The following is a 19,257-nucleotide window of genomic DNA, read 5'->3' on the forward strand; positions in this document are numbered from 1 at the left end:
ATCTTACCACAAAAATGTTCTGCCATCATAACCAAAACATTGTCCAGGGTTCTTGTCCCGGTTCAGACTAGCCCACATAGTTGGATACAAAGCCGGATTGTACCAAAAAAATGTTCTGCCATCATATCCAAAACATTTTCCAGGGTCATTGTCCAGGGTCAGCCTGGCCCAATGAAGTACCAGAGAATCCTCCAAAACATTGTCTTATTAGAGTTCTTTGAAACCACTAGAAGAAGTGACAGTCTCTCATCATCTATACAGAACATTATAGACAATGTTACTATTAGGCAATCAGAATATGTCTATTGTATAAGTGTGCATTACTTTAAAAAAAAACTATCTTTGCTTTGAATTGTGTTGGAATGGCCCACCAGGTCCTCAAGAAGACAACCCACATTAGTCATTGGCTTAACAGGCATTTCCTAGGTGTCAAAACAGGACCAGAAAGTAGAGACAAACGGGGACAAACGGGGACTGGGTGATGGTGAGACAGGTGCAGTGGCAGTCATGAGGTATTAGTTATTTTATTTTTTTATCTTACCCTGAGCCTTCTGCCACTTTTTTCCAGCAGGAGAACCCTATACAAGGCAAACAACACAGAGAATTATAACAGAAGAGTTTGTAGATCTAATAGTGACCTTTGTTTGGAATAAGCCACAAGTGGTAGGTCAGCCGAAGGACCAAGGAACTTGCCATCGTGGAGCAATTCAAGAGATCAGAATGGTGATTTTCCAGGAGATAAAGGAGCATTGACCTCTTATATGACTCAAGTAAGGGGGTTTTCTGCTCTGTATTTGTTGGGCTGATCACAAAGTGCCCCTGCTGGAACCCACCAGTGATCAGCTATAATCTGTCAGTAAGTGTTCAGTTTCCCTGCACTGCCACCACAGGAGAGATCAAGTATTACACAGTGTCCATTCATATCAATGTGCTGTCTCTGGAATGGAGGAAAGCAAAAGTGCCCCAGATCAAGAGAACTATGGTCTACTTAGAGCAGCCATGCTTAATCAATATTCAATCTCTTAAGCTGCTAAAAGGAGCAATTGCTAGTTATGAGATTGTAAAATGTAATCTTGAGGGTGACACCCAGCCAGAACTTTAATCTGTCATAAATATATTTCTATTACACTTTTTCATTTCTCTTTCTATATCTGATGTCTTATTTTTTCCCCTTAATTCCTATTTTAACCTCTTGCCTTCGGAAATATTACCAGCCAGCCAGAGGGTTAAGAAAACCGAGGCACACTATCCTCACCGCAGAAAGCAAACACCAACAAAAAGCCCATTGTATTCCATCCAGACTGAAACCCTCCAGTTCAATTAGTTAGGCACACACAGTAACAAAAAAAAGCCTCGCATTCAGGCCACTGGCTGGCCGCAGAGGACAAGGCGAAAGAAAAGACTGCTCTCCACAGCTTTCGCAGGGTGTCATAACAAGCAGAGAAAACTCTTATTGTGGGATTATTGGAGCTAAGAGCTCACCAGAGGGGTTAGGATGGGATCTGGAAGGCGGGGGTGGGTCCATGTTAATGGAACATAGGTTTGTGTTCTACAAGACTTGGCATTCACCAACATTAAAGACTCTGAATTGTCTTCCTGGGATCTTCCTGAATTCCTCTTTCCTTGTTGTTCCACTTAGCGTCACACATATAAACTAACCCAATAAACCACCTATATATCAGGTCTACACATCATGGAACGTTATGGAAATTGCCTAACTGTAGCCATGTATTGATCTGCAGACTTCCTATTGATCTTCTGGGCTAACAAAGACAAGTAGTGAGTACCTTGTTCATGACTATCTTCCCTAACTTTTCATCGAGAACCAACCTCTACTCTTGATGAAATCAGGGGATATTGATTTAGGCTGACAAAATTAACTGCTTGCTAATCAATATCTGTTAGCAGTGCAATTGCTATACCTGTCAGGCTCCCTGCAGGGTGAATTGACCCATTTATCCTTTCACTGATTGCCCCCAGCCTACAAACGTGTCATTATGTATCCTTTAAGACGACTCTAATTGAGAGGAATTCTCATCAATGAAGAGGAAGACAATTCACACCACATTGGATTTGTACAGAGGACACTGCAAACATGGTGGATGTGTACCATAATATGGAAAGGACATGGCCTTCAAAAATTATTAGCCCTACCACTTTTATTTCTTAAAAGGTATAACAAAAGGCCTAAAGAAATGAATGACCATGTGGTATATAGTGATATATAGTGAGCAGTAGCTTGCATAAGATGCTCCATAGACAATGTTGATTGTCCATTTTTAGATCTATTGGTGCCCCCAGCGACCCATACAAGTATGCACCATCTCACAGCCACCACTTTTAAGTAATTTTTAAACAGTACGCTACAACATTTCCCCGTTTCATGATTGAGTAATAAATGAGATTTGTTAATCTGTTAAATTGACAACTTTGACAATGTTTTTAATATTTTTCTTTATTTTGTCCACTCTATGTCTTCCCAGGAGATCATGATTTTGGATGTCTAAATTCTTTCTCTTCAACTACACTGTTAAAGTCACGCATAGTTTTTGTCACCGTTTCAGTGAGCGATCAGCTCTTTTCCCTGGATCACATCCCCAGGAACAATGGACTAAGCAGGCGGGAGACCCTGTTGTTTGAGAAATGAACTTGAGCAGTGGATGATTGATTGCGTCTCATGGGAACCAACGCTCTTTGGGAATTTTTAACTGTTGAGAAAATATTTGGGACTGTTGGAGATTCATGTTGGCCTGTGAACATTTTTTCCCATTCCACTTTTTAAACTGTCTCCATAATGGGACAGTATACTGATTAATAAAGGTATCTGCTAGTAATGGTAATTTATATCATCTGAGAATATCCGAAATTTATCCTCTATTAAAAAAATATTTTTGTATCAAAGAAAGCCCAGATTGGATAAAAGTATGCGTTTTATATTCTCTTAAACTATTAGATTAAAAAAATGTTTAATGTCATGAAATATCTTCTCTCATGTGTTCAAAGCCATCATTTTTTTGTTAAAATCTTAGCTAAAGGCAATTTAGGCAAACAAAGAGCCTCGTTGACTGACACCATGATGAATTAGAGCTAAGCTTTAAAAGTTGGCTATTTTCCAGGCCTCAAGGCCTTGTCGTGCTGTGTTTTTGACTACTGAAAGTTCAGAAGTCGGGTGGGAGATGACTTTCCCCAAAGAAATCACACCTAGTCTAGATGTGAACTCCAAAGATGGACACACAAGGGAGAAATCCACCATTTAATTAGTAGCAATTGTCCCTGATCAGCTAAAAAAATATTTCAGACCAAATTTTTGGCAGGGTCAGATATCTGGGGAGCTGAAAACCAAATCACATTGTGAGGAAGCCCAGACATAGTCTTATCACTTCATGGTTGGGACAAATTTGTCTCATTTATAAAAAAAAATGCCTCCACCATCATATTTCTGGCCTTATAAACAACCCAATCTGATATTTGGGTAGAACTCGGACCAAGAACTCGGCCTGTTGAAACAGCTCAAACGTACCCATTGAGATTGTCCTACATGCTTTCTGGTGAACACCATCACACCTTGAATCTAAGGGTTGGTTGTATTATCTGAAGGCCTATAGTTTGGGAGATGTCATGCGACCAGTGGTGTCATGACACATTTTTTTCTCTATGGACCCCCAAAGACTTTACACAACTGTTTGCTAGCCTAGAATAGAACACCCCTTATTTTTTAGGCTGGTGCTATATTAGATGATATATTGCCTATGGTAGGCTTCCATTAAGGCAGCAACTTGGGCGTTATGGAATGTGCCTGTATTAGGATACTGCTTTAAAAACTCTTTTTGTTGACTGTTCCTGAATACAGCTAGCTAGCAAATGAGATTAAGCCCACTATCATAATGTAAAAAAATGACCAGGCTGCCCCTTTTCAGAATAAACCCAAGCTATTATTTTTCCCTTGAAATAATTGCATCTAGTTGCCTGGGTTACTGAACTACTCTATTACGATGCATGCAATATATGGCATAAGTAAAACCATTTTTTTGAAAGCAGAAAGGGCTTCAAAATTAAGATACTTTTTGGGGTGTTTCTATTTTTTATCCCCACAATTGTGTTTTGAGAAAATTTTCTTTGGAAATTCGAAAAAATAAATCTACTCTTCCTGTTACTACATTAAAAAGTAATAAAATAAACATCAAATAAACCACACCAGAATAGCAATACACTTTATCTAGTTAAAAAAAAGTTTTTGAAAAAAAAAAATTTCTTTTCATTTTCCAATTTTTTTCTAAACCACCTGTCGGCCAGTAATACCATGTTACAAATGTTTTAACCTCTTGTAATAAAGTATTTTATTTCAATGCGAGATACCAGTTTGTATAGGCCTAGTACTACTTTCTAGGGTGCACACATCTATGATGTCATATGATACTTTCGGTAATAGTAACAGATATGTCAAAATACATATTAATATGATGGGTTTTACTGGTTATCACCATTAGAGGTGAGGAGACTAAATTGGGTTCAGATTATTTTAAGCTTATGATGATTGGGCGATATGAACACTGTAGTATCTAATGCTCTGCAGTTAGAAAATGCTTAATTAGTGGCCTCTCGTTATCCCATTTTATTAGTGAGTTAGATAAGCAAAATAATAGTCAGAAGCAGCCTTCGGCCTACCCATCACCGGGATATACACTCAAGTTGTCAACGTAATTTAATATACTATATATCAAGAGCAGTCAGAGGTTGAGGTCTCAGCAGGAACAATAGTTTTAATTACCCACTATATCACATACTCGTTTCAAGATACCGCAATTGTTGCTACACACAGTAGTGACTGTCAATCGGAAATGTCTTGGCTATTTTTTTTTTAACATTTTTTTTCTTAGCTTAGTATATTTGTTTTATGTTTTTAGCTATATATATATATAAAAAAAAATATATATATATATATATATATAGACTGTGTAGGATCAGGGCAGCACTCCTTGTAACAAAAAGATGGGTGCCAGCGGTGTGAACACCTTACCAAGGTGTATATATATATAATTTTTTTAATTTTTTTAATTTTTTTGGGGGGAGGGGGGTGGTCAAGTGCTAATAATTCAAGTAAAACAATCAATGCCAAAATTTCAACATCTCCAATTCAGTTTATTAAAATCATGCATCATATTATATAACATTTCACACATGGATTTTTTTTTCCTGCATCAAGAGAATCGGTCAACGGACAGGCTTGTATTTTCTGGAACATTCTACCATATTAATATGCAAGCAATTGAGTTATAATGTAATAAATCACCTTATCAGTCCAATTTTAAAATTAAAAATTTTTGACAAAATTCTGGTTGGATAGTGACAAGAGATCTGTGATCATTTTGGAAACCTTAGTCTTGTAGACACAATTAGAAGTGGTTTTCTTCGAGCAAATTGACAATTCTAGGCGATGTGTATGACGTAGAAACCTGCATAATAATTTCTTAAAACAGCTTGACTGAATTTTGGCAAAATTTGTCAAATTTTAGACTCCTCATTGAAAAGACAACACATTTATTTTAAGTTATTTTTAGCCTTATACCATAGAGGATGTCCAAGTTGACTGGCTAATAGAAAAATATCCATCGAGCTATCACAAATGAGAACAATCGGTCTGTTAATGGGCATGGGGGATGTTGAATATTGTGACAAGGCTTTCCTCTACATCCTAACCATTCTAGAACATTGGGTGGAAAAGTATATGACACTCGTGAACATTTTATGACCATTATCTCCAGAGATACAAACACAAGAGTCACCCACTCTAGGGGATCCATTGTGACCAGTCTTTACATCTCTGCATACAACCAGGAAGCTTGAGGATAATAACAGTTTTAAGCCACTCCCTAATGTTGATAGTCATTTCCTCAAGAAGGTGATTTTGAGATGTTTGCTGGTACTATTATAAAAATTACTACCCCATGCAATATGGGTTACATAGTGGAAGGGGAGGTCTTCCCTGTCTTAAATATTATAATACAAGGTGTCTAACAGCATGTCCATCATTGGCAGATTGCTAATTTATTGGGATTGTTACAATGTCTCCATGCCAGTCAGTCCAGGATGATGATTCCATTGGTACAGTGACCCATCATAGGCCAGCACAATGGTGGAACCCTATTGGCTCGGTACTGTTCAGTACACCAGTAGACTGCAAGCTGCTTGGAAGGGAAACAATTGTATACATAGAATTTTTAGTGCCTAATTTTTTTTAACTGCCCAGATATACGCATTTTTGAAGAATATCCAGGCCCCTAATGCCTAGGGTATTTTTTCAATCATGTTCTCCCAATTACAGCTTAACCCCATTAAGTGTGAAATAGACAGAACCAAAATCAATGGGGTTAAATATCCCTTGTTCATGTTTAGGTTTGATTCTAGTAGGCCTTTTATTTTAGAGCATTTACTAACTGCATAATCCCCTTACATAGGGGGTGGGATTAAAAACCCAATCCCTCTCAGCAGGCAGAGACCTCTGGTCAAATGTCGCTTCCACAGAGCGAAATAAAAAAGTTTTCTTACAAAGCCATTCTAGTGTAAAACAAGTTAATTATAGAGGGTTAAATCAAACAGGGGCTGAAGGCGGATTTTTTTTCTCTCCTCGACGGAGCTAGTCCAATTATGAGAGAAAGGGATTTAACAATGAAATAAATCAAAAAATGTCTATTGAACATCATTTTAAAAAAAAATTATGGAGGCTGTGTTAAAGTTTAAAATAACAGAATTTTTTTTACAGATAAACCATTTATTTTTTTTATTTTTGCCCATAAACCATATTTTTCATGTTTTATGGGGAAAAAAGGAAATTGAAATAAAAAGAAGAAAAATACCCACAATTTAAAATAAAATTCTTAAAATTCAATCTTCGGGCTCCTGTAGGCCCATTTACACGATAGTCTATGACAAAAAAAAAAATTTGAGCTCATAATCCGATCAGATGGTTACTTAGGCCTCATGATAATCAGAATTTTTTTCTTTTTTTTTATCCTACACACTGATCCGTTTTTATCCCGGTGGCGCTTTGGATTTTTTTTAAGTCCTGGAAAAGTCTTTTCCTTCCATAGAATACCTTTTGGTAAGTCAAGCATGAGGCACCTGGAGGTCTTGATATAGTCCACAACAAGGTCACTGATAAGTCATTATAGGTGACAGAAGAGGGATGGTTCCTACCTCCAGATATAAATTCCAGGAGCAAATCAAGACTTAAAATTTTATTTTCTGAATTCTTCAGCTTTGACCCAAAGTTATTTTTCCTGTTTGGAAGCTCCAGGTTGGTTCTTCGTCCCTTTGATTTAGACACCGGTAGAACAAGGCGCGTAATGGGGTTATTTTTACTTTCGGTTATCTAGCTTTATGAAGAATTGACAACACTCATACAGCTAGATAACCAAAGATAACAATTAACCCCTAGTCATCCCACTGCTGACACCATTCTTAGGGAGAAGTCTTCTCCTCTGCAACAGTCCTCTGATTTGGACTCTATTTAAGAAATACAGAGATTACCAACGTGCGTAATACAGAATGAATAAATGACTAATGCACCAGTATATACATAGATGTAAAAATGCACAAAAATCAACACAGCCATCAAACAATCGAATATTTAAAAAAAAAAGAAAACATGAAAAATTACAGAACAGTTAATATAGGGGAAAATATGCATTTTGAGCACGCCCAGATGAGGTTTGCGGCTACCTCCGCCAAACCCTGTGGTTTAATTACACACTGCCTCGTTAGTTAAATCAAGCGTTGAGAACGTTCTTCGATGACATCACAAAGGAACCTCACGATATAGGATCTAAATCTCCTGTAAGACTCATTAATTACAATTTGGTCGGTCTCCAGAGGCAGGTTAAAAAAAAAAAAACATCAAAAATAAAAAAATATAGGAAAAAATCCCTTTGTCTTTACCAGCCCACCCTTGTGGCACACACCTAGAAAAATCACGAGACAACACAACAATCTATAGAATAGCTCATTAGAAGGAAGGCTGATTTTCTGGTTAGAAGAGTGGTGAGGCTTGGGCTTCTGTTCACCTCGTCTCGAGGAGAACATTCCCTGGGAATGATAGCGGAAGGTGATTAAAATCTGAAATGTGAAACCTTAAAAAAATTAATAAAAAGGCCCCGAGGATTCCTGGAAAGCTGTACGCAGGGTTAACGTGTATCCACAGATCCATCTGCCGTGGTGGGTTCCTCCGTTCCTCTGTAGCCCAGAGGTTGCACCTTGCAATGCTGCTGCGCTGATGTATCATCTGCTCTGGGGGTGTTAGACCAATGCACGTCCATTCATTCTTAACACACCCCTCCTTTGCTTGCCTGCCATTGGTCAGAACAGCTGTGATGTCACCAACCTGGACTGACTGGCAGATATTTCATTTCATCAATGGGGCGGTTCAGGGGGACAGGGTAAAAAACAATATCTGCTTGTTGGACAGCACCATTCGCTACAGGATCTTTTGCTTTTACGCCTCCTTCCCCTCGCATTCTGCCTTTTTGTCTTGCCCACTGAGTGTAAGTTCTGTGGCTCAGCCTACCATTCTAAAAGATTATTTTAGTAACCCTTTACTTCCTGAAAAGAAAAGTAACGTCTAATGTCCTACTACATATTGCTCAAGCCCCGATAATTCGCCTGATACGATCCATAACTACTACAATTTTTTTGTAATATTTATCGGACACGGTATAGCATTTTTTGTCTTGTTACTTTATTATGAATTTTTTGAGAATTTTTGACTTTGGTCAAAACCAATGAATTCTCAGCCATTTTTTTTTTCAAAACAGAGCTTTTGACTTGGGTTAAAATCAAGGTTATCTGAGGTCCTGTGATGGAAACTCAAGGTTCTCAACTACCATGTCTACATTACCCCCCATCATCTGAATGAAGAGGATGTAATGACAGACCTCCATATAAGTTGGAACCAGCCAAGAGATGCTAGCCCACAGATCTTTGAGATTTCAGGATCTGAGAAAACTAAGATTTTGTGATATGAGGCATCTAATTTGCCTTGAGTTTTGCTCATTGCTACAATGGGAAAACTGTTTAGACCATGGCCAAATGTACGTTATCATAGAAGAGTCTCTTGAATGATCTAGGCTACCAATTCTACTAGGGCCTACATAGTCTTTCACTTTTGTTTGGCTAAAACCTCAGCTCTTGTGGTCTACTGTAGTTTCGTATAAAATAATTCCGTACACGGGCTATAGTGGCAGTTTTTTCCCCTTTGCCTAATGCAGGAAATGATGCCCAGAACAAGATAACACACGATGCATGAAGACAAGGTGCTGAGCCTTGAGCTAAAAGAAGAACAGAGTATACAGCGTGAGGGTATACAGGCCTGAACTAGTACCTGAGCTATCTATCTACTACTTATCTATCTATCTACTACCTATATATCTATCTCTCTATCTAGTCCACTGTATTAATGCTTTGTGAATGATTTCTTGCCAGTAGACTGCATTATGCATGTGCTGGGGTTAATATATGTAGACAGCCTCTTCCACCATAACCAGGGATGTGGGAACAGCTAATTAATACATTCATGAAATAAGCAGATGGACTTCAAAAGAGCTAATGTCTAGAGACACAGCACATGCATATATGTATGTATGTACAAGGAGCCCTCATCCATAGAAATGTTATCTGTAGACTATGTGCCTTCTCATCCTCCCATGTAATATGAGCTGAAAGATCTGTGCGTTAGGTTCCTCAGGATGTGGGGCCGATATCAGAAGGAACATATATTTCTCACAATCAGAGGCTGAAGGACATGCTTATAGATAGGACGCAGGTCAAGCCGGTACTCTATCTCTATAGAGGAGGAGCTACAGCCTTGGAGTCGCCATGTTTCCACTGTGACGTATCGGGGGCCACAGTGAACTCATCAAACGCTGTGATATCATCCAGATACAGACCGCCAAATAAATGCCAATGTCCTGGTGTCATCTATCTATCTATCTCATATCTATCTATATATTATCTATCTATCTCATATCTATATATTATCTATCTATCTCATATCTATCTATCTATCTATCTCATATCTATCTATCTATTATCTATCTCATATCTATCTATCTATTATCTATCTCATATCTATCTATCTATCTCATATCTATCTATTATCTATCTATCTATCTATCTATCTCATATCTATCTATCTATCTATCTCATATCTATCTATCTATCTCATATCTATCTATCTATCTATCTATCTATCTCATATCTATCTATCTATCTATCTATCTATCTCATATCTATCTATCTAATATCTATCTATCTCATATCTATCTATTATCTATCTATCTATCTCATATCTATCTATCTATCTATCTATCTCATATCTATCTATCTATCTCATATCTATCTATCTCATATCTATCTATCTATCTATCTATCATCTATCTCATATCTATCTATCTCATATCTATCTATTATCTATCTATCTATCTCATATCTATCTATTATCTATCTATCTATCTCATATCTATCTCATATCTATCTATCTATCATCTATCTCATATCTATCTATCTAATATCTATCTATCTATCTCATATCTATCTATTATCTATCTATCTCATATCTATCTATTATCTATCTATCTATCTCATATCTATCTATCTATCTATCTATCTCATATCTATCTATCTCATATCTATCTATCTATCTATCTATCTCATATCTATCTATCTATCTATCTATTATCTATCTATCTCATATCTATCTATTATCTATCTATCTATCTCATATCTATCTATCTATCTATCTATCTCATATCTATCTCATATCTATCTATCTATCTATCTATCTCATATCTATCTATCTCATATCTATCTATCTATTATCTATCTATCTATCTATCTCATATCTATCTATCTATCTATCTATCTCATATCTATCTATCTCATATCTATCTATCTATCTATCTCATATCTATCTATCTATTATCTATCTATCTATCTATCCCATATCTATCTATTATCTATCTATCTATCTATCTCATATCTATCTATCTATCTCCTATCTATCTATCTATCTCATATCTATCTATTATCTATCTATCTATCTATCTATCTCATATCTGTCTATCTATCTAATATCTATCTATCTCATATCTATCTATCTATCTATCTCATATCTATCTATCTATCTCATATCTATCTATCTATCTATGTATCTATCTATCTATCTATCTATCTCATATCTATATATTATCTATCTATCTATCTATCTCATATCTATCTATCTCATATCTATCTATCTATCTATCTCATATCTATCTCATATCTATCTATCTATCTATCTAATATCTATCTATCTCATATCTATCTATCTATCTCATATCTATCTATGTATCTATCTATCTATCTCATATCTATCTATTATCTATCTATCTATCTATCTATCTATCTCATATCTATCTATCTATCTATCTCATATCTATCTATCTATCTATTATCTATCTATCTATCTCATATCTATCTATCTCATATCTATCCATCTCATATCTATCTATCTATCTATCTATCTATCTATCTATCTATCTCATATCTATCTATCTATCTAATATCTATCTATCTAATATCTATCTCATATCTATCTATCTATCTCATATCTATCTATCTCATATCTATCTATCTATCTATCTATCTCATATCTATCTCATATCTATCTATCTATCTATCTCATATTTATCTATCTATTATCTATCTATCTCATATCTATCTATCTATCTATCTATCTATCTATCTATCTATCTATCTCATATCTATCTATCTCATATCTATCTATCTATCTATCTCATATCTATCTCATATCTATCTATCTATCTCATATCTATCTCATATCTATCTCATATCTATCTATCTATCTATAATATGTATCTGTGAAACTATTAGTAGTATCCTAATCATCTATTAAAAAGTCCATACTACACATGACATGACATATAATACCGCACTACACTGCACCTGTCCACCTACATTAAGCTTCCTTTAAATGAAAGGCTTAGGGAGTAAAGTGTACCCCTCCCCATTACAATATTATGTTTCCCGAAACAATCCATTTAACACAAAGCCTCATGTAAAAAATAAAATAGAAAATGCCAAAACGACTAGGCCAACGTCACCAAGAGAATGTGTTCAGTTTGAAACAAGGAGCCTGTGAAGAAGAGTGCGCGCTCCCCTCTGACGTGTTGTACCTGCCCCGTGTATAGCAGACGGCTGATCCCCTGTATTTACATCTGATTAGAAATGGGGATTCTGCTATTATCTGGTGATGTTGGGCTCCATTGTGCTCAGCCACATAGCTGCACTCCCCCTGCCTCATTATACTGCATGTGACTGGTAAATAGAATTACTGGCGCCCCACCTCCCGCTATACACCGCTATACACCGCTGCTACAGAATCATCTACACTATATGTTTAGGGGAGAGAGATAGATAGATATGAGATAGATAGATATGAGATAGTTAGATAGATAGATAGATATGAGATAGATAATAGATAGATAGATAGATATGATATATATAATAGATAGATAGATATTAGATAGATAGATATGAGATAGATAGATAGATAATAGATAGATAGATAGATATGAGATAGATAGATAGATAATAGATAGATATGAGATAGATAGATAGATATGAGATAGATAGATATGAGATAGATAGATAGATATTAGATAGATAGATAGATATGAGATAGATAGATAGATATGAGATAGATAGATAGATAGATAGATAGATAGATAGATATGAGATAGATAATAGATAGATAGATATGAGATAGATAGATAGATATGAGATAGATATGAGATAGATAGATAGATAGATAATAGATAGATATGAGATAGATAGATATGAGATAGATAGAGAGATATGAGATAGATAGATATGAGATAGATAGATAGATAGATAGATAGATATGAGATAGATAGATAGATATGAGATAGATAGATATGAGATAGATAGATAATAGATAGATATGAGATAGATAGATATGAGATAGATAGATAGATAGATATTAGATAGATAGATAGATAGATAGATAGATAGATATGAGATAGATAGATATGAGATAGATAGATAGATATGAGATAGATAGATAGGAGATAGATAGATAGATAGATATGAGATAGATAGATAGATAGATAATAGATAGATATGAGATAGATAGATAGATAGATAGATAGATATGAGATAGATAGATAGATATGAGATAGATAGATAATAGATAGATATGAGATAGATAGATAGATAGATAGATAGATAGATATGAGATAGATAGATAGATATGAGATAGATAGATAGATAATAGATAGATATGAGATAGATAGATAGATATGAGATAGATAGATAATAGATAGATAGATAGATAGATAGATAGATAGATAATAGATAGATATGAGATAGATAGATAGATAGATATGAGATAGATAGATAGATAGGAGATAGATAGATATGAGATAGATAGATATGAGATAGATAGATATGAGATAGATAGATAGATATGAGATAGATAAATAGATATGAGATAGATAGATAGATATGAGATAGATAGATAGATAGATAGATAGATATGAGATAGATAGATAGATATGAGATGGATATGAGATAGATATGAGATAGATAGATAATAGATAGATAGATAGATAGATAGATAATAGATATGAGATAGATAGATAGATAATAGATATGAGATAGATAGATAGATAGATAGATATGAGATAGATAGATAGATAATAGATATGAGATAGATAGATAGATAGATAGATAATAGATAGATAGATAGATATGAGATAGATAGATAGATAGATAGATAGATATGAGATAGATAGATAGATATGAGATAGATAGATATGAGATAGATAGATAGGAGATAGATAGATAGATAGATATGAGATAGATAGATAGATAGATAGGAGATAGATAGATATGAGATAGATAGATATGAGATAGATAGATAGATAGATATGAGATAGATAGATAGATATGAGATAGATATGAGATAGATAGATAGATAGATAGATATGAGATAGATAGATAGATATGAGATAGATAGATAGATAGATAGATAGATATGAGATATGAGATAGATAGATAGATGGATAGATATGAGATAGTTAGATAGATAGATAGATATGAGATAGATAATAGATAGATAGATAGATATGATATATATAATAGATAGATAGATATTAGATAGATAGATAATAGATAGATAGATATGAGATAGATAGATAGATAATAGATAGATAGATAGATATGAGATAGATAGATAGATAATAGATAGATATGAGATAGATAGATAGATATGAGATAGATAGATATGAGATAGATAGATAGATATTAGATAGATAGATAGATATGAGATAGATAGATAGATATGAGATAGATAGATAGATAGATAGATATGAGATAGATAATAGATAGATAGATATGAGATAGATAGATAGATATGAGATAGATATGAGATAGATAGATAGATAGATAATAGATAGATATGAGATAGATAGATATGAGATAGATAGATAGAGAGATATGAGATAGATAGATATGAGATAGATAGATAGATAGATAGATAGATATGAGATAGATAGATAGATATGAGATAGATAGATATGAGATAGATAGATAATAGATAGATATGAGATAGATAGATATGAGATAGATAGATAGATAGATATTAGATAGATAGATAGATAGATAGATAGATATGAGATAGATAGATATGAGATAGATAGATAGATATGAGATAGATAGATAGGAGATAGATAGATAGATAGATATGAGATAGATAGATAGATAGATAATAGATAGATATGAGATAGATAGATAGATAGATAGATATGAGATAGATAGATAGATATGAGATAGATAGATAATAGATAGATATGAGATAGATAGATAGATAGATAGATAGATATGAGATAGATAGATAGATATGAGATAGATAGATAGATAATAGATAGATATGAGATAGATAGATAGATATGAGATAGATAGATAATAGATAGATAGATAGATAGATAGATAGATAGATAGATAGATAGATAATAGATAGATATGAGATAGATAGATAGATAGATATGAGATAGATAGATAGATAGGAGATAGATAGATATGAGATAGATAGATATGAGATAGATAGATAGATAGATATGAGATAGATAGATAGATAGATATGAGATAGATAGATAGATATGAGATAGTAGATAGATATGAGATAGATAGATAGATATGAGATAGATATGAGATAGATAGATAGATATGAGATAGATAGATAGATATGAGATAGATAGATATGAGATAGATAGATATGAGATAGATAGATAGATAGATATGAGATAGATAGATAGATAGATAGATATGAGATAGATATGAGATAGATAGATAGATATGAGATAGATAGATAGATATGAGATAGATAGATATGAGATAGATAGATAGATAGATAGATAGATAGATATGAGATAGATAGATAGATAGATATGAGATAGATAGATAGATATGAGATAGTAGATAGATATGAGATAGATAGATAGATATGAGATAGATATGAGATAGATAGATAGATATGAGATAGATAGATAGATAGATAGATAGATATGAGATAGATAGATAGATAGATAGATATGAGATAGATAGATATGAGATAGATAGATATGAGATAGATAGATAGATAGATATGAGATAGATAGATAGATAGATAGATAGATAGATATGAGATAGATAGATAGATATGAGATAGATAGATATGAGATAGATAGATATGAGATAGATAGATAGATAGATAGATATGAGATAGATATGAGATAGATAGATAGATAGATAGATATGAGATAGATAGATATGAGATAGATAGATAGATAGATATGAGATAGATAGATATGAGATAGATAGATAGATAGATATGAGATAGATAGATATGAGATAGATAGATAGATAGATATGAGATAGATAGATAGATATGAGATAGATAGATAGATATGAGATAGATAGATATGAGATAGATAGATAGATAGATAGATAGATATGAGATAGATAGATATGAGATAGATAGATAGATATGAGATAGTAGATAGATATGAGATAGATAGATAGATATGAGATAGATAGATAGATAGATAGATAGATAGATAGATAGATATGAGATAGATAGATAGATAGATAGATAGATAGATAGATATGAGATAGATAGATAGATAGATAGATATGAGATAGATAGATAGATAGATATGAGATAGATATGAGATAGATAGATAGATATGAGATAGATAGATATGAGATAGATGATAGATAGATATGAGATAGATAGATAGATATGAGATAGATAGATAGATAGATATGAGATAGATATGAGATAGATAGATAGATAGATAGATATGAGATAGATAGATATGAGATAGATAGATAGATAGATAGATAGATAGATAGATATGAGATAGATAGATAGATAGATATGAGATAGATAGATATGAGATAGATAGATAGATAGATAGATATGAGATAGATAGATAGATATGAGATAGATAGATATGAGATAGATAGATAGATAGATAGATAGATATGAGATAGATAGATAGATATGAGATAGTAGATAGATATGAGATAGTAGATAGATATGAGATAGATAGATAGATAGATAGATAGATATGAGATAGATAGATAGATAGATAGATAGATAGATATGAGATAGATAGATAGATAGATATGAGATAGATAGATAGATATGAGATAGATAGATATGAGATAGATGATAGATAGATATGAGATAGATATGAGATAGATAGATAGATATGAGATAGATACATATAGTTTATGGTTTGAGGCCTTTGATACGCAGCCTAAAGAGTTGAAAATAACCTAAAAACAGCAAATACATATTACACTTAAACACACCTAAGAAAAAAACATTATAAAATAGAGAAAACAATTTTACAAAAAAAAAACCTCTCATACCTTCTGCTCCTGAATTTCCAATCTCGTGTTTCTAAAAAACAAACAAAAAACAAACAAAAAATAAGATATAAATAATAAAAGTCTAGCAACATAAAAAAGAGCCGATGTCAGCCTGTGATAGGAGAGACCACGGCCTGTGTTTAGAGCAAAATCCCTCCTTTCATTTTCCTATTGACCCACCATTTATATTACTGTTCATCCCACCTGTATGGACTGAGGCCTGCTCATCACAACATACACAACCACCATCTTCTATCATTTATGTTCCATGAAGGAGCGTTGAAGACGATTATTACTTATTATATCTATTTTATAGCATCCCCTGCTAAGGTATATAGTATACGGTACCTATATGTGTCAGCTAAGGGTTAGTAATGCCTAGGTCTACCAGAAAGTATCCATGCAAAAGTGTCTATCCAGTATCTATCTATCTATCTATTATCTATCTATCTATCTATCTATCTATCTATCTATCTATCTATCTCTTCTATCTATCTATCTATTTATCTTCCACTTCTATCTATCTGTCTCAGATTTATCCATTGATCAAATACCACAAGAAATATTACAAAGCATAACAATCCACAGTAAAATGTATACTATAGCCTACAGCCTACAATATATAGCATGCATTTATCATATACTGGGCCCTACTGTTTAATATCCAAAATAAAATTCCTCAACCAATTATTTCCTTTTTCAAATACGATCAATGGGGAAAAAAAATGAATAATTTTTCATTTTGATAATGAAAAAAAAAATGAAAATGAAAATAATAATAAAAAATCCCCCCCTAGTTCTCAAAGGATTCCTCGGCTATTTTGCTTTTTGCTATACTATCTAACGTTTCCTCTCCTCTAAGCGGAGATTTGCTTCTGAATTCTTCTTGACGGTCGCAAGAAGCAGAAGAGGTAAAGCAGAAGTCATTGGTCGTCTAGGCCTTTTCTTTCCACATAATAGGGGGCCCATCTTTCCGGCACTATTCCAGTTGCCTCTCCCGTTCTCAATCCTGTTAAATGAAGATGCTAAGTGGTGGCATGGAGGATTATAATGAGAAGAGAGGTACCTCGGCTGCTCTTAGTGCCGTACGTAGCATTCTCTCTATTAATCCCTCTCAGGCAGCAGAGTTAATTCTCCAGCCATTATTACCGAAGGCAGAATTTTTTATTTTTTTTTAGCCTACAGCTAAGACATGCCTATGAGAGGTCTCGAGACTGCCTCATAATTGCATACGTCCTTCACAGACCCGTAAAGCAACAAAAGCTGCTTAATTGGCACTGTTGTACATCTCGGTGGCCATGCCAGAAAATCAACTGTCGACCATCAGTCCCAATTTTTTAATAAAAAATAAATTATAAAATAGAATAGCTATAAAAAAATAGATGAAAAAGTACAAAAAATACTCAGTACTCACTGTGTAATGAAAGCATTCTTCCCGGTGGATGCAGCATTCTTGGAGATGCTGGCAAAATGAGGCGCTTTTCCCACATCCTACCCTCTTGTGGCAGTTGGTTGCATCTCGGAGTGACGTAAAAAGGTGCTATCCATTCAGGATTTTTCTCCGCAGCTTTTAAGGTTCTCAGAATCCGTCCTTTCTTTATGCATATGTGCTCGCTCTGCCTCCACAGCCTTTTTTTTTTTTTTCTTGCACCAGAAGTCAGGTCTTCATGCTGAACGATTATGCAGCTCCTCTAACCATGGTAGACACAAATAACCACAATTATATATTTCAAGAGCCTCTCCACCCGTACCTCACAGAAAAAAAAAACTAGTGAAAGACAATCATAGCATGGCTCTTTTCACATAAATACTTCTTTATCCACTGGCTCCTCCTCACATTCTTTTCAATTTTGACCAAAGAAAATGTTGATTGGGGTAGGACCGAGCAAGGGGGAGTGGTGGAGAAGAAATAGGGGTGTGGAATGGCTTTGTGGACACCTAATATAGTGGAGTCCCTCCCCTTAACCCTCACTCCACAAATTCAATGTTCCTAGTGAGAGAAAACATTCAATTTTTTTGAATACAAAAATTAAAATGCTTATGCTCTACTTCAAAATTTTAATTTTTGAAAACTTTTTAGCATTTGAAAATGTAAAAATCAAGTCTACTCACTTTTTCTTCTTACCATGTCAAAAGCACGGTGGGATTGTCATCTCTAATGAATATTCACTTCTAACTTTGTTCAAAATTTTATTTTATTTTACAGTGTGGTTACGACATCATCTTGATAGGACAAATGGTGGGCAGAGTCCTCCATGCTCTTCGGGA

The sequence above is a fragment of the Bufo bufo genome, chromosome 11 (genome assembly GCF_905171765.1).
Source record: "Bufo bufo chromosome 11, aBufBuf1.1, whole genome shotgun sequence".
In the NCBI taxonomy this organism is placed as follows: domain Eukaryota; kingdom Metazoa; phylum Chordata; class Amphibia; order Anura; family Bufonidae; genus Bufo; species Bufo bufo.